General features: G+C 42.5%; 1 protein-coding gene and 1 pseudogene across 1 annotated transcript in view; one reads left to right on the forward strand and one right to left on the reverse strand.

Moving 5' to 3' along the window:
• Positions 1–24,711, forward strand: part of CCDC3 (coiled-coil domain containing 3) — a 123,598-nt gene that overhangs the window by 75,404 nt on the left and 23,483 nt on the right. The window lies entirely within an intron of this gene.
• On the reverse strand, positions 22,550–23,798 carry LOC132020219 (peptidyl-prolyl cis-trans isomerase D-like; annotated as a pseudogene).

Genomic DNA, 24,711 nt, shown 5'->3' on the forward strand with positions numbered 1-24,711 from the left:
ATCTCTGCACACTTTGCTGCTTATAGCCTTTCTGGGATCCCCCTCTGTACCAACCTGTTTTCTAATGGAGACCCTCTGGGTTGTTGCTCCCCGATTGGACTCTCCTGAGACTATACATCTTATTTACACTATCTCTCCCTCCCAAACCTATCTTGCCCCATGAACAGCATGGGTGGCTCCCTCTCCTTCAGCACACAGAAGCTTCTAGAACTTTAGGCTAACCCCCATCCTTTATACCTGTGACAGTGTTTCCACTGTCCTCTGCAGGCTTTTCCAGAACGGTAAAGTTTCCCTTGAAAATCTGTAGCTACTCTCAATTTATTTTCTCCCATTCTCATCCATGGTCATCCTGCATGCTCTCAAGACCTAAGCTTCTCACATATTTTGGAGAGTCTCACACCTATGCATACACGCAGAGAATGCATCAGAAAAGTAGGAGTTAAAGCCTGCGTCCCAATAATGACATTGTGAGGAAGAAGTCAGGTATTTTTTTTTTTTTTTTAATCCATAGAAAGGCAGGGGATTAAGAGCAGGAAAATGGATGTTAACCTGGGCCCCTTACAGTGATCACACCTGGCTGTCCCATTTAGCCTTTTCTCAGAACCATCGGGTTTTAAATATTCTCAGGCTGAGTGAAACGTGACAGATTGGCTGCCATGGCAACTGAGTTATACATTTGTTTTATCAACGAATTTCTACTTCGGAAGGCATTCTAGGATTTCTACTTCAACCCACAAGCATAGGATTTCCTAAGGCATAACCTATAACAAGCTTGTTTCTGCTCAAAAGTCTTCGCAGGCTCCTGGTGCAACATGTTTTGTCTTAAGCCACAATGTATGGGCAATTGGTTTAAAGTTAAATTGGAAATAAGGAATGTCCAGCTCTTTGACTTCTTTGCAGCTTTCTGGGCAATTGAGAAGGGATCTAAAAACTCACAGTTTCATCGAGGAGGTTGTATAGCCTAAGCTAATGATGCCAGATATGTAAAGCAGAAACTGAGGCCATGGCAATTCTCTAGCATCTGAAACCAGTCTCTTCGAGGGCACAAACTTGGACTCACACATCCATCTCAAACCAGAACTAGCGTTTCATCAGCCGAAGGGAGGAAGTTCTCATCCCTCTTGGTTTCTGCGCAAAGTGCAGCCATCCCATGGGGATGTGAGCCTTGCTGAGCTCAGGTGTCCTTATCAATGTTGGCAAAAATCCACGTGGCAGGGGGAGGTTGTCCACAGGTTGTAGACTCAGAGTAGAGCTATGACTTGCAAAGCTAGATACAGTAAGATTTCTTGAGCCCCCAGCACGTTCCAGGCATGGAGTGAGGTGGTGAGTGAGGAAGACAAGAGCAGACACACTTGTTGCTTTGAAAGAGCTGATGATTGAGTGTAGAAGAGAGGAACGAGGTGTACGTGACTATGATGTCTATCCCAAAGGTAGACCTATGTATTTGATAACAAAATAGAACGGAATTGGTTTTCATCGTTGCCTCCGCAAGACAGATGCAAACAGAGAACCTCCTAGTGCCATGGGGTTCAAAGCGAGTAGATTCCAGGCAGCGGAGGGATCCCGGAGAGACTGCAGGTGGCTTCCGAGTCTGGCTGGGGGGAGGGTGCTGGCTAAGCTGATGGCGGCGGAGAAACGTGCCGGGCGGAAGAAGCATTGGAGTAGACTCAGGGGCGATCTTAGTTCAGTGGGCCTGTAACTTAGTGCTTGGGAAAGAGGAATTTTAAATCAGGAAGCTAAGTGAGGATCATCTCCTGGCAGCTCTCACTGCCTTTGATGGTTTCTGAGCAGAGAAATGACCTAATGCCAGTGACCAGCATCTGTTCCCCTAAACAAGGGAACATCACCCAGAGATTACTTTCCCTTCTAGAAGATTAAAGTTACAGACAGTGGGCTCATGGGACGTCTGTAGAAGGCCTTTCCAATCTGGTTTTGTCTACTCATTTTCTTTCCTGTGTTCTGAGGCTTTCAGAGGCTCTGGATCATCTCCCCCCCCCCCCCCCCACTGACTTTTAAAAATAAACGATTTATTCTTCCAGTCTGTCAAGGGATTGTCTCTCTTGTCTCATAAAGAGGGAAAGTAAAGAAAGGTTGTCAGAAGTCTGAATATCAATGGTTTGGCAAGAATCAGAACATGAGTACATTTTCCAGAGCCTCGAAGGCTCCCCTTCTAGGCTGTGAATTGGCTTTTGGGGAATTGGCCCTATTTGCATATTCTGCTCTATGAGATGTGACACCTAAGTGGGCACTTTTTTTTTTTTTTTTTTACCAGATTCTGCCTAAGGGAAGAGGTTGGAAAGGCAAGCTCATTAGGGTTCAGATAACTGAGAGATTTACTTTCTACACTTCCTGGGATGCCTTGAACATGGGGGTGGAGTGGGGGGGGGTCCCACCGAAGGGGAGTGAGTGGGGCAGTCGGGAGAAGGAGAGCAGGGAAGGAGGAGATGAGAACAGGGAGGAACGTGATGGACCAGAGTGGGAGCAGGAGGTCTCGGCTATTGGACAGATAGGGCAGGACATCAGGATCTGATACAGCTGCCCCAGTGCCTGAACTTGACACCCCCATTCCCCGCCCCAGCTAGATATGGTGGCCTCATTTTGGGGAGAGGTGAATAGGCTCCACGAGGTTCTGTCAACTGCCCAGGGCCATGCAGCTGCTCAGGAAGGTGCTGGACAGTAACCTGGGGCTCCTGGTGCAGAAGAGCCTAGAGGAGGAGGAGGAGGAGGAGGAGGGTGGGTGCGGGGCCTGGCCAGGTGCAGGTGGCAGCCCCTGAGCCCTCTGCTTGGGTGTGGGGGGTGGGCAGTGTCGAGCCGGGTGTGCTGGTGGAGCCGGGATCACGCAGGAGCCTGTGCAGCGTGGACTGGTCACAGTGTAGGCTTCACTCACAAACACAGCACCTCTGTGGAAACCAGAGAACCATCTGGAGAAATGGACCAAATGAGAGCAGTTAGGGCAGGATGGAAACACTTTAGGAGTCTGAAGGTATGGCCTGATGGCAGCTGCACAGCCCCAGGAACACACCAAATGCCCATGAACTTCATACATACAAAGGATTCAAAGGGTGCTTTTTATATTCTCTGTGTTTTACCACAATAGGAAAAAAAAAATCATTAAAAAAAATCAAGGCCTGACTTTTCCACTGGGCAGTGAAGTCAGTCAGTGGGTGGGACTTTCTGGCTCCCTGTTCAGTGAGTGGCCATGTCGGGGTACATGGGGGCGCTGCTGCCTGCTCTGGGCTGCCCTCATAGCAGACGGCATCAAGGCACAGGGGCGGCTTTGGCCACAGAGGGTGTATCAAGTTGATGAGACAAATGGTCACGTTTCTCGGGGACAGGTGTGGAATTCTGTGTTCCTTAACTGAGTTTTTTAAAGTTGGGGCTGACGTCCTTCCTCAGTCAGGTTGCTGTCCTAATTTGTTTTAAATGGAATATCCAGACTGCTCGCAAGTAGGATTATGGAACAGGAGGAGAAGGCGGTCCTTGGGAATGGTGGTTTCAAATTTTACTTTCTGGTAATTAGAACCACTGTCTCCCAAGCGAGTATCCTATGTAGTTTCTGTTTTCAGGGAGCAGCTGGGAGGGGGTAGTTGTGCAAGAAGAGTGTGCCCTTGTGTTTGCTGTTGGGGGTTGGGGAAAAGCCGAGACAGGAAAGCTAAGCCCCTCTGGAAACTCCATGTGAGCTTCAGGTTTGCAAATAAATCTCCTTCTTTGAAAACCTCGGTAGTTTAGGGGAGAAGTGCAGAGCACGCCTTTTAAGACAGATGGTCTGATTTCAAGTTCAAGCTCCATCCCATCGCATGGGGCCCTAGGTCAGTTACTTCAGCTATCTGGGTATCGTTTGTATAATCTCTAAAATGGGGGAAAGAGTGCAACCTACTGTAGGGGTTGGATGTCAAAATTTATTAAGAGAATATATCGCAGACCTCAGGACAGTGCCTGGCACATAGTAGATGCTCAGTAAATGGCCCTTACTGTTACTCTTTGTTGAACACTGGCATATAGTGAAGATGAAGTCCCAAGTCTGGGGATCTTAGTGCTTTGGGGGAAGGAGGTACCCATATCACCAGGGACACCCTCCAAGAGCCATTTACCGACTCTGACTAGGCATTGATGGGCTGGGACAGTTAGTATGTGTAGCAACTGTTCATGACCCATCTGTTGGTTAGCCTAGATGCCACTTGTGCCAGGCTCCCAGTCACTGGGCAATCCCTTCTCTTTACTGATCCTGGTTATCTTACCTAAAATGACAGAGTCTTTTGTGATTCCTGCAGGGTGAGGACTCTGTCCTAGCACATCTCCCTGGGGGCTGAATGTCTTCCTGCTCTGCAGAGTGTTCACGCTGTGGGTGCTCACCAGGGCAGAGCTGGTGCTGAGCGCCCACAGAAGGACCTGCATGGTGCTGTGGCATCGAGGTATATGTGAGAGTATGTGACCCAAGAGCTGATTATTCCTTCAAAGAGCATGACCTCTAAATATTGAATGATTTCTTTTTTTTTTTTTAAGATTTTATTTATTTGAGAGAGACAGACAGACAGAGATAGTGAGAGATTGCATGAGCAGGGAGGAGAGGGAGAAATTGGCTCTCTGCTGAGCAGGGAGCCCAACACGGTGCTCCATCCTAGGACCCAAGGATAGTGACCTGAGCTGAAGGCAGATGTTTAACTGACTGAGCCATCCAGGTGCCCCTATTTAATAAGGTCTAATTGCCCATGTGAGAAGGTTTGAATACATTATCTGTGTAAAAAAAAATGTGTTGCAAATAAAAGTACAGCTTCCTTTATACACTCAGACCCAAGCTTCTCCCAAAGGCAACCTTACTAATGGTAAGGATCTTTCTAGATCTCTAAGCAGGGCTTTATATACAAATCTGTGAACCTTAAAGATAATTTTTTTTAAAGATATTTCTTTATTTATTTGACAGACAGATCACAAATAGGCGGAGAGGCAGGCAGAGAGAGAGGAGGAAGCAGGCTCTTTGCTGAGCAGAGAGCCTGATGTGGGGCTTGATCCCAGGACCCTGGAATCATGACCTGAGCTGAAGGCAGAGGCTTTAACCCACTGAGCCAGCCAGGTGCCCCCTTAAAGATAATTTTTGGGCTTTCCCTCCCCAATAAATGGTATCCTACAACATGAATGGCTCTTGAGCATGATGGTTTTTGACAGCTTGATAATATATGTTGAACTCTGTCCCCTTTTATGTTTTATTTTCCATAGCATTTCATGGAGTGGATGGGCTATAGTTTATGTAGCTGTTCCTTTATAAATTGATGGGCAGGAAAGTTGTTCCCAATTTTTCAGTCCTACAAAGAATTCTGCAGTGACCACCCTTGTTTGTGTCATTAGGAACAACTGTGCATATTTTTCTAGCTAGGGCATGAGAAGAGGGGATAATTCAACTTTTATAGGTTATATCCGGTATGAAACATAAAATTCCCTGGCTTTATTCCCTCCATAGGAACAAGACAGAGATAGAATCAAGAGTGTATTTAAAGAAAAGTAATGGGCAGGGAGGTGGATCAGAAAAGAATATACTTGAAGCTAATTTTAATTTTTAATTTTTACAAATTTAAATTCAATTAATTAACATAGAGTGTGTTATTCATTTCAGAGGTAGAGTTTAGTGATTCATGAGTTGTGTATAACACCCAGTGCTCATCACATCACGTGCCCTCCTTAATGCCCATCACCCAGTTACCCCATCCCCCACCCAACTACCCCCCAGCAACATAGCACCTCACACCAGTCTGAATGGCTAAACTTGGAACTAATTTTTAAATTTATGTGAAATTAAATATTAGTCTATAGTGTTTGACTTACTCAAAATATGTACAGAGAAGCATAGGTCCATTTTAAGGTTTTTTTTTTTTTTTAAGATTTTATTTATATGACAGGGAGAGAAAGATCACAAGTAGGCAGAGAGGCAGGCAGAGAGAGAGGGGGAATCAGGCTCCCTGCTGAGCAGAGAGCCTGACGTGGGCCTTGATCCCAGGACCCTGAGATCATGACCTGAGCCGAAGGCAGAGGCTTAACTCACTGGGCCACCCAGGCGCCCATCCGTTTTAAGGTTTTTCACGCATCCTTCTTCTGGATTTAAAAAATTGGGCCCCCAAATTTATGCAGTCATATCACATATACCCACATAAGCTCTAGGTAAATTCAGGAAATACATGTGAAAAATTAAATTTTAAACAAACACAGTGCTTTTAGAAAACAATTTGGTAACAAAGTAAAATTCTTTGGAATGTTTATTTACTTAGAATCTAATCTAATAATTTCATTTCTCTTTAACATCATTTGAAATAGTACAGCATTTGGCAGGGTGTATACCCAATATAAGGAGTATGGATCAGTAAATTAAATAACTTTATTAAAAATAGTTAATGAAGGGGCGCCTGAGTGGCTCAGCTGGTTAAGCATCTCTCTTTTTAAATTTTATTTTATTTATTAATTTGGGAGAGAGTGTGTGTGAGAGAGAGCACAAGCCAGGGGAAGAGACAGAGGGAGAGGGAAAATCGGGGAGGCCAATGTGGGGCTTGATCTCAGAACCCTGGGATCATGACCTGAGCTGAACGCAGACACTTAACTGACTGAGCCACCCAGGTGCCCCAAGCATCTGACCCTTGATTTCGGCTCAGGTCATGATTTGATCAGTTATGATCAGTCAGGGTCACCAGGATCAGTCCTTCACTGGGCTCTGCACTGGGCATGGAGCCTCTTAAGATTGTCTTTCTCTCATTGATTCCATTTACTATTAGCACCAATAACCATAAGATACCTGGGAATAAGCCTAACCAAAGAGGCAAATGATCTGTACCCGAGGAGCTACAGAACACTCATGAAAGAAATTGAAGAAGATGCAAAAAGATGGAAGACCATTCCATCCATTCCAAATCTTCCGATTCCATGCTCCTGGATCGGAAGAGTAAACATTGTTAAAATGTCTATACTGCCTAGAGCAATCTATACTTTTTAATGTCATTCTGATCAAAATTCCACCGGTATTTTTCAAAGAGCTGGAGCAAATAATCCTAAAATTTGTATGGAATCAGAAGAGATTCCGAATTGCTAAGGAAATGTTGAAAAACAAAAATATAACGGGGGACATCACGTTATGTGATTTCAAGCTTTATTATAAAGCTGTGATCACCAAGACCGCATGGTACTGGCATAAAAACAGACACATAGACCAGTGGAACAGAGTAGAGAGCCCAGATATGGACCCTAAACTCTGTGGGCAAATAATCTTCGACAAAACAGGAAAAAAATATACAGTGGAAAAAAGACAGTCTCTTTAATAAATGGTGCTGGGGAAACTGGACAACTGTATGTAGAAGAATGAAACTCGACCATTCTCTTACACTATACGCAAAGATAAACTCAAAATGGATAAAAGACCTCACCGTGAGACAGGAATCCATCAGAATCCTAGAGGAGAACATAGGCAGTAACCTCTTCGATATCAGCCACAGCAACTTCTTTCAAGATATGTCTCCAAGGGCAATGGAAACAAAAGTGAAAATAAACTTTTGGGACTTCATCAAGATCAAAAGCTTCTGCACAGCAAAGGAAACAGTCAACAAAGCAAAAAGGCAACCCACGGAATGGGAGAAGATATTTGCAAATGACAGTACAGACAAAAGGTTGATATCCAGGATCTATAAAGAACTCCTCAAACTCAACACACACAAAACAGACAATCATATCAAAAAATGGGCAGAAGATATGAACAGATAGCCATTTGTATGTCTTCATTGGAGAACTATCAGACACATGAAAAAATGTTCATCATCACTAGCCATCAGGGAGAATCAAATTAAAACCACATTGAGATACCACCTTACACCAGTTAGAATAGCCAAAATTAGCAAGACAGGAAACAACGTGTGTTGGAGAGGATGTGGAGAAAGGGGAACCCTCTTACACTGTTGGTGGGAATGCAAGTTGGTGCAGCCACTTCGGAAAACAGTGTGGAGATTCCTTAAGAAATTAAAAATAGAGCATCCCTATGACCCTGCAATTGCACTACTGGGTATTTACCCCAAAGATACAGATGTAGTGAAAAGAAGGACCATCTGTACCCCAATGTTTATAGCAGCAATGGCCACGGTTGCCAAACTGTGGAAAGAACCAAGATGCCCTTCAGCGGATGAATGGATAAGGAAGATGTGGTCCATACACACTATGGAGTATGATGCCTCCATCAGAAAGAATGAATACCCAGCTTTTGTAGCAACATGGACAGGACTGGAAGAGATTATGCTGAGTGAAATAAGTCAAGCAGAGAGAGTCAATTATCATATGGTTTCACTTATTTGTGGAGCATAACAAATAACATGGAGGACATAGGGAGATGGAGGGGAGAATGAAGTTGAGGGAAATTGGAAGGGGAGGTGAATCATGAGAGACTATGGACTCTGAAAAACAACCCAAGGGTTTTGAAGGGGAAGGAGGTGGGAGGTTGGGGGAGCCAGGTGGTGGGTATTAAAGAGGGCACATATTGCATGGGGCACTGGGTGTGGTGTAAAAACAATGAATTCTGTTATGCTGAAAAGAAATTAAAAATTAATTAATTAATTAATTTTAAAAAGATTGTCTCTGTCTCTGTCCCTCCCCCCCACACAGGCACACATGCATGCCTCTGTGTGTGGGGGTGGTGGTGCATGCACCACCGTGTTCTCTCTGAAATAAAAAAATTATAAAAAATATTAAAGTTAATGGAATAGAATAATGACATTCTTAGATTGTAATTTTCTTAAATGTAAGTTTTACAAGTAAAATTGAAAATTGAAAATAAAGCAAGTTTATAGCCAGGTTAAGAAAAAATCATGCACTGAAAAAGAAAGTTGTCTTTGAGGGTGACTTTTTATTTTGTTTCTGTTTTTCAGTAGCTTCCAGTTTTTAAATGAATTAGCATGTAATAGTTTTATAGCTTGTTGTCAGCCAACAGTTACTCTTTGGAGCACTTACTGTGTGCCAGACACGGTATTAAGCAGTAGTGCTATAGCGGTAAAAATGAGAGAGGTCCTCGTTTTATGGTGTCACGGAGGAAAGAAACCATTAACCACTGATAAGCGGACTTGATAGTGCTGTTGGGAGCCTAGGCAGGGTGCTGAGATAAGTGATGAGGGAGGTGACAGACAGGGTGGTAAGGGAACACATCTGAGGAGGTGGTATAGGAACCAGAACGCTGCAGATGAGCTTGCCATGCAGAGTCATGGAACAGCATTCCAGAAAGGTGGAACAGCAAATTGTTGAAGAAGGTGGCTAGGAATAACGTAGGTTTATCTAATGGAATCCTCATGAAGGCATATTTAAAATTTCTCCTTGCAGCTACTAGCCACTTTTCATTTGTCACAGAGTCTGTAACTGTGCTCTGGGCAGAATTCTGTAATGTCATGCCTTTCACATGTAAATTTATCCTGGACCATGTTGCTGAAACTTTCAAGCTAGCAAGGACTTGTGCCAGATACCACACCGGAAAGGACAGGCCTTGAAAGTTGGCAGAAACCCATCACTGCTTTAGTATCTATTTGTCATCTGTTCTTTAAAGGTTTTCCAATATTTTTACCTAATATTAACTGTGAATTGATTCTGGGACATGAGCTGATTGAGCCCGACAATGTGTAGGAACACTAGTCGGGATTTTGTGGCTTTAAGGCTCACTATGTCTGCGCGTATTCTCACCAATATTATCGGTAGGTCTACTTGACAAAAGAAGGAAAACCTCGATGTAGCCAGCAAATGGCAGAGCCAGGTTTGAAGCCAGAGCCCACCAAATCCCACCCCCAGCTCTCTCTACTCGAAGAAGAGACTGCTCCAGGGCCCCCTGTCTTGATTCAGTAGCAGAAAAACCTGTTTCTGGGTTTGATAAACTCTCCCAAATGGACAGACTTCAGGCTGAGTTAGGCCCTGGTTGAGGCCATGTGGACAAGTCACCGGTCACTGAGAAGTAAACAGGAGCCACTCAGAGCTCGTAAATCCCCGCCACATTCCCCAGTAGGGTGGGAGGCAGGAGCTCTCTGGGGTTTTCAGCCAGTGATGATGCCAGGAAAAGTAGAGCCTGGTCCCTAGCTGCCCTTTTCATGCAAGAGCTTAAAGACTGACTCCCAAGTATTCAGAACCCAAGACCTTGAAAGACAGTCCGTGAAATGAGCATCAGATTAGAGGGGAGCCAGGCCGCTGGTGCCACTGGGGAAAGAGCAGGGGTGGAGCAGTCTGGCTCTGGGTTCCCCTCCTCAGTAGGGAGCCGGGGCCATGGCCCAGCCCTCTCACTCTCAGCATCCTCAGGGGCAGGCACTGAGATCAGAGGGGACTGTCTTTAGATCACCCTGGATCAAGTTCAGAGGCCCACAGAGCAAGGTGGAAGATTTGACTTGTTTAATGACCTCCCGTTCCCTTGGGCACAGTAGCGACCCAAGGTGTGGAGATTAAGTAGCTCAGTGCATCTCACTCAGAATCAGCACCCCCAGGCGGGAGCAGGAAGGGACTTGGCCCCTTATCCCCAGTTGCCAGCACATCTGTCATTAGCTGGGTTTGGGGGAGGAGGTTGCGTTATCAGGCCCTTTGCTTTCCTTCCCAGAGTCTGAGATGCCATAGAGGCCGAGCACATACACATCGGAAAGCAAGTGGTCAGATATTTACAAAAACCTGAGATGCCAGTGACCACGAACAGCACTCATCCCTCCCCAGGGATTCCCGGCATCAGCAAGTCTATAATGGGCCTACTTGGGAGTCTTGTCTCCACTGCACCTTGGAGAGTGCATAGCATTTGCTGAGAGCTGCTGGCAGTCTTCTTACTCAGGGATCTGTGAGGTCACTCTTTTCCCCCTTAGTAGGTCTGGAAAAGCATTGAGAATTGAAGTCTGTACTCTGTGATCTAATGCTCTCCAGTCTCCTTTATGTCCTAGACAGTGGAAAATGATACTTGCCAAACTCTCTGGAAGAATGCAGATTCACCCACAAGAAACTTAGCAACTAGATTGAAATGTCACAACGGGACAAGTTCGGTTTCCATCGTGAGGTCCACTTGCATGCAATTATGTAACATTTATAGAGAAAGAACAGTGGGGCTTTAATGAGGAAATTCATTCATCTTATGTATGAATGGAAATAAAAATGTCTTCAAAATTAATTTTAAAAGTTACTGAACTCCTAGACTCATGGCATTTTCCAACCACATCAAAGGATTTTTGTAGTTGACCTTGAGCAGCAGTTCCCCAGGGGAAATGCTGTGGGCTGCAGGGGACCTGCAGGCAGCTCTGGGCGCCTCCCTAGCCAAGAGGATCCAAGTGTCCACACTCTTGTAGTCTGTTCTTGCTGTCTGTTGTTGGGCTCTACCATAGTCGTCTAAGATTTGGGGTAAAACAGAGTTATAAGAGGTGTATTTAATGTAGGACTCACGTGCATGGCTAATATGTTAGTGTTACATCAAAGAGAGAGACCTCATATGCAGCATTTCTTAACTTTTTTGACCAAAAAAAATCCCTTTGTCCCCATGCAAGCATCTCAGGAGTTGAGAAGCCCCTTGTAGTCTTCACTTGGGGCAACACTTTGTAGTGAAATTATCTCAAGATAGAACTTTACTTCTCTGTAACTGAACCAATAAATTTACCTTTTCGTGATGGCAGCTAGTGACCTAAGGCAGCACAGAAGTTTCTGGTTTTAATTAGGGTCAGTTGAGGAGTTAAGCCCTGGCTCTCTACGGGCCTGTGCCCGTCCTATCCCCACCCAGCCATGGCTGCTCCCTGGAGCCAGTTTCCGAAACGGGTTAACCTAGGTGTCCTGTAGCTCAGTATTACTTCTTAAAACTCACGGTCTTTTCTCCTTCTTATTCTGCAACTTTTGTGGGATTTGGTATGGGGATATAGCAAACCACCCAGCCAGCTGGGTGGATGGGGAGATCAGAAAAGTGAAATGCATTAATTTCAGCAGTTCCCGATTTTCCCGGAACAGGTAGTCAAACCCGACTTTCTTAAGAATCAGGACTTCAGAAAGATGATGATGTAAAAAAATAAAAAATTTTTAAAAATTTAAAAAAATTAAAAAATAAATAAAAAATTAAAAAATTTTAAAAAATAAAAAAATAAAAATAATAAAAAATAAAATTTTAAAAAAATTTAAAAAATAAGAAAGATCATGATGAGCTCAGTACCCCCTTTCAAAAGGTAGCTTCTGCTTCTCTGTTACTCACTTTTAAGTCCTTTGAACTTGTTTCTGTTTCAGTCTGCACACTTCCCTTCCTTTATTGAGTGCATGCTGTGTGCTGGGGTCCTGGACACAAAAGTTGGAACCATTGTACTCGAGGGGCTCATGGTCTTTGGAGAAACTTGGGCTTGCCAAGAGAGCACAATGGGGTAAAACGTAATGGAATCAGGGAATGGTGACAGGGCTCTGTCTGGAGGAGTCAGGGAAGGCTTCACTGAGGAGGTGACTCTTGAACTGAGACTTGGAGAAGCCAAAGAATTCTATCAGTAGGATAAAAATGTGAGGAGTGGGTTGGTGGAGATTTTCCATGAAAAAATAAAGAAAAACTACATGTGCAAAGGCCTGGCTATGGGAGGGAGCCCAGTCTGGCTAGGGAGCAGTACTTTGATTAGGAAAGCTCAAGTGCAGGTGAATAATAACTAGTAAAAGCTCCATTTATTGTTCACTGTATACTAGGTGCTGTGTCAAATGTGTTTTACATACTACCCGATTTCACCTTCCAAGTAAGTCCACGGTGGAGGTGTTCATATCCCCACGCTCCTACCCAGGATACTAACCACCTCCTGCTTGCCTGGGCAGCGTGGGGGAGCAGGGGAATCAGGTGGAGGGGGCGCTGGTCTGCTCCTGCCCCAGCTCCCTCTCCTGACCCCTGCCTTTCCCCACACCCCATTTTGCCAGTCCTCCCTCCCTCCCCTTCCAGCCACAGCCTGTTTGGGACATCCACTTTCCCATCTGTTGGGCTTCTGGCACAGGGAGGTAACTCTTTCGACTTTGGGTGGAGCCAAAAACCAGGCGCCAAGTCAAATACAGTTGTAGGAGTCTCAGGTTGTTTCTCCAGAGAGTCCTCAAAAGAACTGCCCTGTTGTCATTTCCATGGCTTGGGAGGTTTTTTTTGTTTTTTTTTGTTTTTCTCCCAGTAGCTCTGGGTCTCATCCAGCCTTTTGGTGCTGAATCATTCAGGAAACCATTCTGCATGGATTTGGCCCTGCTGCCCACTTCCTCACACATCTCTGCCTCTCAGGGGTTTAAAATAATGACAAGGAACAAATGATGGAATAATGGAACAAAGACAAGGGCAAAGAGACCTTGGACAATTTGGGCTGAGGCTTACCCACCCCTGCCCAACTCCCCCCGCCCCCAAGAGTTCCTGAATCATACAGAGAATAAAAGAATCCCTCCTTCTGCCCTTGCCTGGGTCAGAAAACACAGCACAATGTAAACATTCAGAACTGACAAATTGTATGACCATCTGATCCCTGGATCTCCATACCGATAGTGAACGTTCCTGAGCAGTGCACCTTTGTAGGTTCTAGAGAACTTATCTTTCCAGGGTCTCCCAGGAAGCATTTTAGAAAAAGTTGGGTAATCATTTTGCAGAGAGCTGATCTGTTCATTTCTGCCTGGAGGGTTGTAATTGGCAGCAGTCCAGTAGATGGCGTGAAAAGGATCTTTGACAGGGATTGCTGAGAGCTGGGACTAGTAATCATAAATTGGTGATCTGAGAGTGGTGTGAGAAGCGCGAGGTATGAGCAGTGAGGAGCTTGGGGGAGGGGGGAGGACTTGGGTATCGGGTGTTCTTCCTGTCCCTTGGCTCTCCCTTCATTCTTCAGTTGCAGGCGGTTTCCCCTCCAAACCCATACAGTTGTCAGCTGTTGTCTTTGCATCTCCATTAGTCCAGGACCCCTCTGGAGATTAAGGCTTGGGAGATTTTCCTGCAAAGGGCCAGATAATAAATATTTGAGGCTTTTTGGACCATGCATGCTATGTTGCAATGACTCAGCTCTGCTACCGTGGCACAGAAGTAGCCACAGACAATATGGAAACAAATGAATGTGGCTGCGTTCCAATAAAACTTTATTCGCAAAAGTAGGCAGGGGGCCTGATTTGGTCCACTGACCGTAGTTTGCTGCCCCCTGGTTGAGATTTTAATCCTCTCCTTTTTTTCATTCTCTTATTTGAATCCTAAGAACAGGAACAAAGTGTTAAAAAGGAAAGCTGTCGGTCTATGCTGTTTCTTTTGGACTTGCCTTCCCTCATTTTTAACATTTCAGAAAATACACTTTGTCTTGTCTTTATAGCTGGTTATTTAAATTGAAAGCAGCTGTGGAAGGCAAGAATCCTAAGTATTTGCTATGTCTGCTGCCATGAAATAGTAATTTTTAATGCACTTTTTGTTTAGTTACATACAGAGTTTATTGGTATATCACAGAATAATTCAGGAAAATGTTATACCATACATTGCCAGGCATGGTATAATAAGTGCTTCTGGTTGGAATGAGTGCATTTACAGGAGCTGAAACCGTTTAGAAATTTAAAAATCATTTAGAAGTGACCTGATGGTATATGGATTCTCTGTGGTGATTCTGTGTGGTCAATCTAGATGGTAACAAGGACGCATTCCTTTATCTTTCATATTCTTGTGAAACATTCTTCTAGCATCTGAGAGTCCTAGGGGAAGTGGAGAACACATAGAAAGGTTTGAGGTAGAGGCACAGGTGAGAAACTGTCCAGGTTTGTCCTGTTGTGGGAGATAGGCGACCACCCCAAAGACCATACTAAGAGCACTCAGCCTCACAGACACAGGGAGGCCCATTCTGGCGTCCTTCCCTGTCAGCCTGTGGTCCTAAGGATAAAGGAGAATTAGCAACTAGTGAGCAGTCTTGTAGTTCATGGTAGCTGGGCACAACCACCCGACTCCCCCTCCCCCAGCTCCCACTGAAATGCTCAATGGCCGCGCGCAGAAGAATGTCCTGAAACTATTTAAGACAAAATGCCAAAGGGAAACAATTAGAACTGATGGCGTGATCCAAGTGGCTTGTTCTCAGTCTAACGTGGCATGATCCCAACTCTGTTTAAGTATTGACCTGTACCCACAGACACAGTCCTAGGATGAAATACATTAAAATGTTAACAGTGGCTATCTCGGTACAATAGAATGACTGACGATTTTCTCTTTCTTGGTCCCATAGTTTAAAAAAGTTTTTCTGTGATAAACAAGCATTGCTTTTATGGTTCCAAAGGTGTTATTTTGAAAAGATGAAGAAGAGGTATCTTTAGCCCACCTTTGGTCTCGCTGAGAATAGGAGTGTAGGCTCCCCATCTACCCTGAAGCAGGCATCCCATTGGTAATGTAAAGTTTCCCTGAGAAAGACATCCCTGCCATAGGCTAATGCTGGGCCACACAGAACTCTGCTGGGCGAGTTCTTTCCCCTCCTGAGCCAGTCAGTGGTGGTGATTAGGAGTCTGTTGTTTTGGGGTCCTGATAGTATCGTTTGTTTCTCTTTTGTTCTTCTTCAAAGAAGATATGGCAATACCTAATTCAGCTTGACTCATTCTTTCCCCACCTCAGCTTACCAAAAGCTACCACAAAGCTAAATGAACAAATGACCTCTTTTCATATATGTTTTAAAAGCAAATTTATAAAGAAATTAATTTCATTTGGAAAGCAGCCCATTTCTTCTTAAAGAAACACATGTATTTGAAAGCATAGCTCTTGTGTAGAAATTCTTGCTGCCTTAAGAGGTGATGGGCAGGATTCAGGTGGCTTTCTTGAGAAGCTGTTGATAATGGCCTCCTCAACTTTGTAGGGTTAGCCTTATTCTTAGGGCGAAGAGTCTCTCCACTTGCAACCATAGCCCACTTTCCACACAGAGAAAGACCTTCTGCCTGGGAATGGGTCCTGGGTCACAGTTTGGATTGGTGACATTGGACAAGTTACCAAGATTCCTTCTGTGTCTTTCTGCTCCGACTCAAACCATATCCAGCTCAAAGAGAGGCCGCGGGGATCAGGAATGACATATTCACTAAGGAACTCCAGTCCCCCAGTCCATCCCGTCGTAACTACCCCTGCCACATAGTACCAAGTGACCCTTCATTCCATCTTGGTTTCTTCAGGCCATTGTCAAAGTAGTCTTCCTCTTAGAAAGTGGTCTAACTTTTTAGAGTAGGGAACACCTGGCCCCTTGGAGAATGTTGATGTCTTAGCAGTGATCACTGCAGTGCTACCAAGAGGACAGATCTCATTGCATCCCACTCTGTCTGCTTTTATTGACTGTTTTAAAATGTAGTTTTTGAAGAATGTCATAAAATAGAACTTAACCTTCTCTTCGATATTATGTTGCAACACAATATTGGATTCTGTCCTTCTAAAGTTTGAACAAACATGTTAAAACCCAGTACTCTTGTTGTAATAGAATTTGCTTAGATGCTTTGATCCTGTTCTTGGTTGAAGAATCTGCTGTACCTTCTAGAAAGAGCATGACTTAATGAAAGAGTGGGTATAAAGTGCTTCCCCTAGTATGTGGCCATAGGAAAGCCTCAGTAAGTTATACAGATAATGTCTGGTCATATATAACATAAAAAGTCCTGTGACGTCACCTGTGCCCACCTTCCTTTCTCTTCAAAGGGGCTCATTTTGGCCAGAAGAGGGCACTGTTGAATGTGTGGTCTCCCCCTTGCTAAGGGTGGCAGCTCCAGGGGACCAAAGCCTTCTATTAAATGACAGATGTTTTGGGAATGCTTAACTGGGTTCAGATTTTTCAGGGTATGATTCAAATGGCCAGCATGATGAGTCTACAAGGGCAAAGGTAAAGCAGGCCTTGAGGGGTCTGTCATGTGACAAGGGCAGTGAGTATCTTGCCAGTGTCGTGTGATACTTGGTGTGTGCTGTGCAGATGTGATGTATGGTTGGAGGCTCTGTGGAAAGTAGCATAGAGGTGGTCTGGGGAACAGTTATAGAACTTCCAGACACAACTGGGCAAGCCCAGCCCTCTAGGAAGAAGGAGGAACATGGCAGAGGCCCAGAGATGAGAAAAAAGCAAGACAACCAGGAGCCAGGTTGTTCTGAGCATAAAGTGTGTGAACAGAAGAATGAAAAGTAAGATGGGAGATGTTGGCTGAGTCCAATCACAAAGGTTAATTAAGGATTTTAAAGATTGACCTTGATATCAGAGTAATGGCTAACATCTAGTGAGCATCTATGCTGGACCAGGAAGTCTTCATCTGTCAGAAATGCCATAATGAAATTCCACAGACTGGGTGACTTACAGGCAACAGAAATGTATCTTTCTCCTTTTGGAGGCTGAAAGTCTGAGATCAAGGTGACAGCCCCATTGGGTGGGGAGCCTCTTCTGGGTCACAGATTGCTTGTCAGAACCTCATGGGATAAGAGGAGCAAAGGAGTATCACTCCCATCCATGAGGGTTCTGCTGCCAAGACCTAATCATCCCCAAGGGCCCCACCTCACAGTACTATCATATTGGGCATTAGGATTTCAGTATTGGAATTTTGGAGGGGATACATTCAAACCATAGCATGGGGTGTGGTTCTAAGCATTTTACAAGTAAAACTCATGAAATCTTTGAAACAACTCTGTGAACCGCCACTATCCCCACTGAGATAAGTAGGGCAGGATGGGTTCCTGTTTTTGTTTTTTTTTTTTAAGATTTTATTTATTTATTTGACAGAGAGGGATCACAAGTAGACGGGGGCGGGGGGGAAGCAGGCTCCTGCTGAGCAGAGAGCCCGATGTGGGGCTCGATCCCAGACCCTGAAATCATGATGTGGGCCAAAAGCAGAGGCGTAACCCACTGAGCCGCCCAGGTGCCCCTGTTTGCGTTTTTTTTGGAGATTTTTTTAGGTTGAGATTTTTTAGGTTGCTTCTGGAGAAGGGGTGGGAAGGAGAGGAAAGAGCGGGATTGGGCAGAGGAAGCTGGACTGCAGTGCAGTCTAGCAAAGGCCGTAAACTACCCCATGGGGAGCTCCAAGGCTGAGTTCCCTTCAGCCATGTTCGAAGTTTGGATGCGGGTCCTGCTCTTCATTCCCTTGTGTCAGCCAGTCATTGGATGTGGGTGCCCAGGAATGAGGTGCGGCGACCTCTGGTGAGGTGGCTGTCTGAGGGCAGGGGCAGTTTCTGGAGAGACTCAGTGGAGGGCTGTAGGGCCAGCAGGATCTGGGTGGTATAGCACAGATCCCACCACACTGAGTTTAAGAAGCTTGCTCAAGGTCACACCACTCATCAGTGGAAGAGGAGGAACTGAAACTAAAGTAGCCTGACCTCAGAGGCTGGCCATTTCACCATTGTACTATACTGCAGTGTATACAGTGGGTTTCGATGGAGATTTTGAAGTAGGAGTAAACTGCAGCTCAAGCCTTACTTTGGCGACCTAAGTCTTAATGGTGACATGAAGAGTAAGTAGGGGAAGAGGGATTTGAAGGTTTTGTTTTGTTTTGTTTTTACAATAAAGGAAATACTCACATAAAAGAGAAAATTCTGAAAGTATGAAAGCATACACAGTGAAAATCTCCTCACTCTTGTTCCCTTGATCCCTGGATACAGCCATCCTTACCAGTTTCTTCTGTCTGCTTCCAGACACAGTGTATGTATACTTGGGTATAGACAGATATGGATACCTTATTATATTTTCATACTCTTGTATCACAAGATTCACACTGCTCCAGGCCTTGATTTTATAATCAGAACATAACCTTGATATTGCTACAGTACCAATTATATACAGCTGTCTTTTTCTTTCAGATGGAAGAGGTGTTTCCGTTGTATGATTTACTATAACTTATTGAACCATCCCTCTTGATGGGGAGTTTTGGATTGCTCTCAATTTTCTTCCTGCTGCCCAGCTTTATTGAGATAGAATTGGAATCTAACATTATATAAGTTCAAGGTGTACAGCGTGTTGATTTGACTGCTTTATATGTTGCAAAATGATTACCACCTGAGCATTAGATAACACTTTCATCATGTCACATAATAACCCCTTCTCTTTTGCAGCGAGATCATTAAAATCTACCCTCTTAGCAACTTCCAAGTATATAATACAGTATCATTAACTAAAATTACCATCTTTACATTAGATTCCTATAACTTATCATCTAATAACTGGAAGCTTGTAACTTTTGACAACACCTCCCCATTTCCCCAACCTCCCAGCCCCTGGTAACTACTGTTCTGTTTCTCAGAATATGTTTTAGCTTTTTTTATATTCTACATGTAAGTTATATCATACAGGACTCACCTTTCTCTGACTTATTTCACTTAGCGTAATGCCTTGAAGGTCCATCTGTATTGTCACAGATTGCTAGATTTCCTTTCTCACAGTGGGAATAATAATCCATTGTGTATGTATACCATATCTTATTTATCCATTCATCCTGCGATGGACACTTAAGTAGTTTTCATATGTTGACTATTTTGACTAATGGTGCAGTAAACATGGGAGTGAAGATACCTCTTTAAGATTGTTTTTATTTCTTATCTCTATATACACAGAAGGGGGATTGCTGGGTCCTATGGTAGTTCTATTTTTAATTTTTTGAGTAACCTCTGTGTTTTCCATGGTGGTTGTAGTAATTTATATTCCCACCAGAAGTACGCAAGTGTTCCCTTCTCTCCACATCCTCACCAACATCTGTTATCTTGTCTTTTTGATAGTGACCATTCTAACAGATTTGAGGGGATATCTCCTTGTCGTTTTGATTTGCATTTCCCTGATGAATAGTGATGTTGAGCACCTTTTTGTGTACCTGTTAGCTATCTTCTTTGGAAAAATATCTATTCAGATCCTCTGTCTATTTTTTAATTAAATGGTTTTTTGCTATTGAGTTGTAGGAGTTCTTTATATATTTTGGTTATTAACCCCTTATTTGATAAATAATTTCCAAATATTTTCTCCTATTCCATAGGTTGGCTTTGTTTTTTTACTTTAAAAAAGTTTTAATTGAAGTAAAGTTGATATATATTTCCTGCATACAACATAGTGTGTCAGTGATTATATACATTATGAAATGCCATGATAAGTGTATTACGATATTATTGACTGTATTTCCTATCCTCTACTTTTAATCCCTGTGACTGACTTCTTTTATAATTGGAAGTTTGTAGCTCTTAACCCTCCACCAATTTTGCCCATCCCTCTACTTCCTCCACTTCGGCAAGCACCAGTTCTCTGTATTTATTCAAATTCTCTGCCCATTTTTAATTTAGATTATTTGCTTTTTTGGTATTGAGTTGTAACAAGTTCTTGATATATTTTGGATATTAATTTCTTATCAGATAACATCATTTGCAAACATTTTCATCCATTTGGTAGATCACCTTTTTATCTTGTTCATGGTTTCCTTCACTGAGCAAAAGCTTTTGTTTGTTGTAATCACAATTTGTTTCTGCTTTTGTTTCCCTTGGCTGAGGAGACAGGTCCAGAAAACTAACTGCCAAGGTCCAATAGATTACTGCCTTTGCATTTTTTTTTAGGAGTTTTAAGACTTCCAGTCTCATATTTAGGTCTGTAATTCATTTAGAGTTTTTCTTATGCATGTAGTTATCCAGTTTTCCCAGCACCATTAACTAAAGAGACTGTTTTTCCGCAGTTGTATATTCTTGTTTCTTTTGTCATAAACCACACATATATGGTCAATTAAGTTATTTCTATGCTCTCAACTCTGTTCTATTGATCAATTTTTGTGCCAGTACCAAATTTTTTGTGCCTATTTTTGTGTCAATTTTTGTGCCAGTACCATACTGTTTTGATTACTATAGCTTTGTAGTATATCTGGAATTCTAATACTGTGAAACCCCCAGGTTTGTTTTTTCTTAAGGTTGCTTTGCCCATTTAGGGTCTTCTCTCCATACAAATTTTAGGATTCTTTTTTTTTAAAGATTTCATTTATTTATTTGACAGAGAGAAATCACAAGTAGACAGAGAGGCAGGCAGAGAGAGAGAGAGAGAGAGAGAAGCAGGCTCCCTGCTGGGCAAAGAGCCTGATGCGGGACTCGATCCCAGGACCCTGAGATCATGACCTGAGCCGAAGGCAGTGGCTTAACCCACTGAGCCACCCAGGCGCCCCCAAATTTTAGGATTTTTTTGGTTCCAGTTCTGTGAAAACACAACTTGTATTCTTTAAAAAGATTTATTTATTTGAGGTGGGGAGCAAAGGGAGAGAAAGAGAAAATCTTAAGCAAATTCCATGCTGAGTGCAGATCCTGACTCAGGGCTCAGTCCCCTGACCGTGAGATCATGACCTGAGCAGAAATCAAGAGTTGGATGCCTAACCGACGGAGCCACCCAGGAACTCCAACACTATTTGTATTTTGATAAGGATTGCTATTGAACCTGTAGATTACTTTGGGTAGTATGGGCATTTTAATAATACTCTTCCAGTCCATGAGTATAGTATATCTATTTATTTGTGTCACTTTTGATTTCATTTATCACTGTCATAGTTTTCAGAATAAAGGGTCCTTCTACCTACTTGGTTAAATTTATTTCTAAATATTTTATTTTCTTTGCAGCTGTAAATGTGATTGTTTTATTTCCCTTTCTGCTATTGCTGCTATTGCATTATTAGTGTACCAGAACACAACAGATTTCCTGTATTGATTTTGTATCCTGCAACTTTATGGATTTATAAGATCTAATCATTTTTTGGTGGAATTTTAAGGTTTTCTATTTATAGTGTCATGTCCTCTCAAACAGAGATAAACAATTCTTCCTTACCAATTTGGATACCTTTTGCTTTTCTTGTCTGACTGTAATGGTGAGGATTTCCAGTACTATGTTGAACTAAAGTTCCAGTACTATGTTGAGTGGACATCCTTTCCTTGTTTGTGGTCTTAGGGAAAAGCTTTAAGCTTTCACCATTCAGTTTGATGTTAGCTGTGTGTTTGTCATATATAGCCTCTATTCTTTTGAGGTATGTGTTTTCTATACCTATTAAGGGTTTTCATTATGAAGAGATAGTGAATTTTGTCCAAAGCTTTTTCTGCGTGTATTGAAATGATCATATGCTTTTAATCCTACATTTTGTTAATGTGGTTTATCACTTTGGTTGATTGGGATTTATTGACCCATCCTTACATCCTGGGAATAAATCTCACTTGATTATTGTGAATGAAACTTTTAATATATTATTGAATGTGGTTTGCTAATATTTTGTTGAGGATTTTTACATCTATGTTCATTAGGGATATTGGTCTAATTATGCTTTTTTTGGAATGTCTTTGTTTTGTTTTGGTATCAGGGTAATGCTGGCCTTACAGATTATATCAGGGTAATGCTGGCCTTGTGGAATGCTGGACTTGTGGAACAGCTTTTCTGTTACTTATACTTTTTGGAACAGTTTGAGAAAGATAGGTATTAACTATCCTTTAAATGTTGATAGAATTCACATGTGAAGCCTTCTGGTCTGGAATTTTTTGATTACCCATTGAATTTTGTTACTAGTAATTAGTCTTTTCAGATTTTCTGAGATCATATGTAACAGGCAAAAACATTTAAATTTTCTTATTGCCTTTGTACAAGAATCAGTGCATATCTAAATAAAACTGAATTTGTTAGACAAACATTTTTGCATATGCTGTCTTCTCTTTCTCTTTCTTTGCTTTTACCTTTTGTTTGACTTTCAACAGTTCTGCCTCAATAGCTTTATTTTATTCAGTGCTATCTCCTGAGCTTTCTTAAGATCAGCCAATGCTTGATCATATTCTTTTAATCCTTGCCATCCTTGAGCTCTACGGTACAGTGCTTTGGTATTGAATGGGTCTACTTCAAGTGCCTCCAAATAAATGTTGATGGCTCCCTGCCAATTTGACATGTTCAGTTTACAAGCACCAATATTCAGCGTGCCACTTAAAGCTATAGGTTACCGCTTTGTTCTATCCGCTGGCTCAATAACAGTCTTTGAATCCTCCACATATCTTAAAACTTTTGTGTATTTTTTTAAAGATTTTATTTTTTTATTTGAAAGAGATTACAAGTAGGCAGAGAGGCAGGCAGAGGGGGTGGAGGAAACAGGCTCCCTGCTGAGCAGAAAGCCTGATGGAGGGCTCAATCCCAGGACCCTGGGATCATGACTTGAGCCAAAGGCAGAGGCTTTAACCCACTGATCCACCCAGGCACCCCAAAGATTTTATTTATTTATTTAACAGAGAGAGAGAGAGATAGCAAGCAGGCAGAGAGATAATTGGTGGGGGTGGAATTTTGTGTATTTTTTAAATAACCATCTCCCAGTTCTGAGATTTGAAAAAAGTATTCCCAATATTTTTTGTCTTCTGTTATTTACTTTTGCAGGTTTTTCACCTTTCACTTCTACATTTTCTAGTATCCTTGCCACACCCATTCCTTTAATTACTTGGCCAAATACCACATATTTCCTATCCAAGTGAGGAGTCAGGATAGTTGTGATGAAGAACTGAGAACCACTGATATACTGCAGCTTGCATCTGCCATGTTTGAAAAACCTTCCCAATCACACTAATAGAAATTTTCATCTTCGAATTTAGCACCATAAATACTTTCTCCACCTGTCTCAATTTGATTTGAGAAGTCTTTGCCCTGAATCATAAATTTCTTAGTAATTTGATATTAAGGGCATCCTAGGAAATGGACAGTTTTCCCGGTGGTGGGTCCAATGCCTTTTTCTCTTGTATGCAATGTGTGAAAGTTTTCTGCAGTTTTGGGTACATATCTGCAAACAAATCTGCAAACAATTCAACCAACTTATTCACCTCTAATGTCCATGTCAAGGCAGGCTCTGAGGTTACTGGGGTTGGAGGGCGTAGTTTGGGGGGATGAGAGTGACATTTTGAATTGCAGATGCACTTGGGAGTGAACTCGGAGAACCTTGTGCACAACCAGCAGCTCTTTTCTCATCCTTCACTTGCAGTCTGTGTCTTTAGGTGTAAGGTGAGTTTCACATAAGCAGCATACAGATGGGTCTTGTTTTTTTAATCCTTTTGGTCTGTATGTCTTGAGTCCATTTATGTTTAAAGTAATTATTGATTAGTATATACTGGTTGCCATTTTATTCATTGTTATCTGGATGTTTTGTAAATCTGTTTTTCTCTTTTGCTCTCCTGTTTTGTGGGTTGATGGTTTCCTTTACAGTTATGGTTGGCTCCCATGTTTCCTTTCTCTTATGTATTTACTTATTTATTTATTTTTGTATCTGTTACAGGTTTTTGGTTACCCTCTGGTTTATGTATAACATCTTATGTATATAGCAGTCTATGTTTAGTGGCTGGTCACTTAAGTTTGAACCTATTCTAAAAGAACCAATTTTTAGTGCTGTCTCCACATTTTATGTATATGTCACGTGTTACATATTTTTACTTTGAGTATCTTCTGACTAGATTTTATAGATGTAATTATACTAGTTTTGTGTGTTCACCTCTATACTGCCTTTATAAGTAATAAATCTATTACTTTTTCTATATGTTTGCTTTTACCTGTCAATTTTTTTCCTTCTGTAACTTTCTTCTAGTTATGGCCTTTTCTTCTCCAATTAAATAAACCTGTCAGGTAGAGTATTCTTTGCTGTAGGTATTTTGCTTTCAGCACTTTGAAAATGTTGTGCCACTCTCTTCTGGCCTGCAAAGTTTCTGCTAATAAATCACATGATAGCTTCAGGGAGTTTCCCTTATATGTAACTATTTTTCTTTTATTGCTTTTAAGTTTTTGTCTTTACATTTAATCTTAGTTATTTGAATTATTATAT

The sequence above is a fragment of the Mustela nigripes genome, chromosome 6 (genome assembly GCF_022355385.1).
Source record: "Mustela nigripes isolate SB6536 chromosome 6, MUSNIG.SB6536, whole genome shotgun sequence".
In the NCBI taxonomy this organism is placed as follows: Eukaryota; Metazoa; Chordata; class Mammalia; order Carnivora; family Mustelidae; genus Mustela; species Mustela nigripes.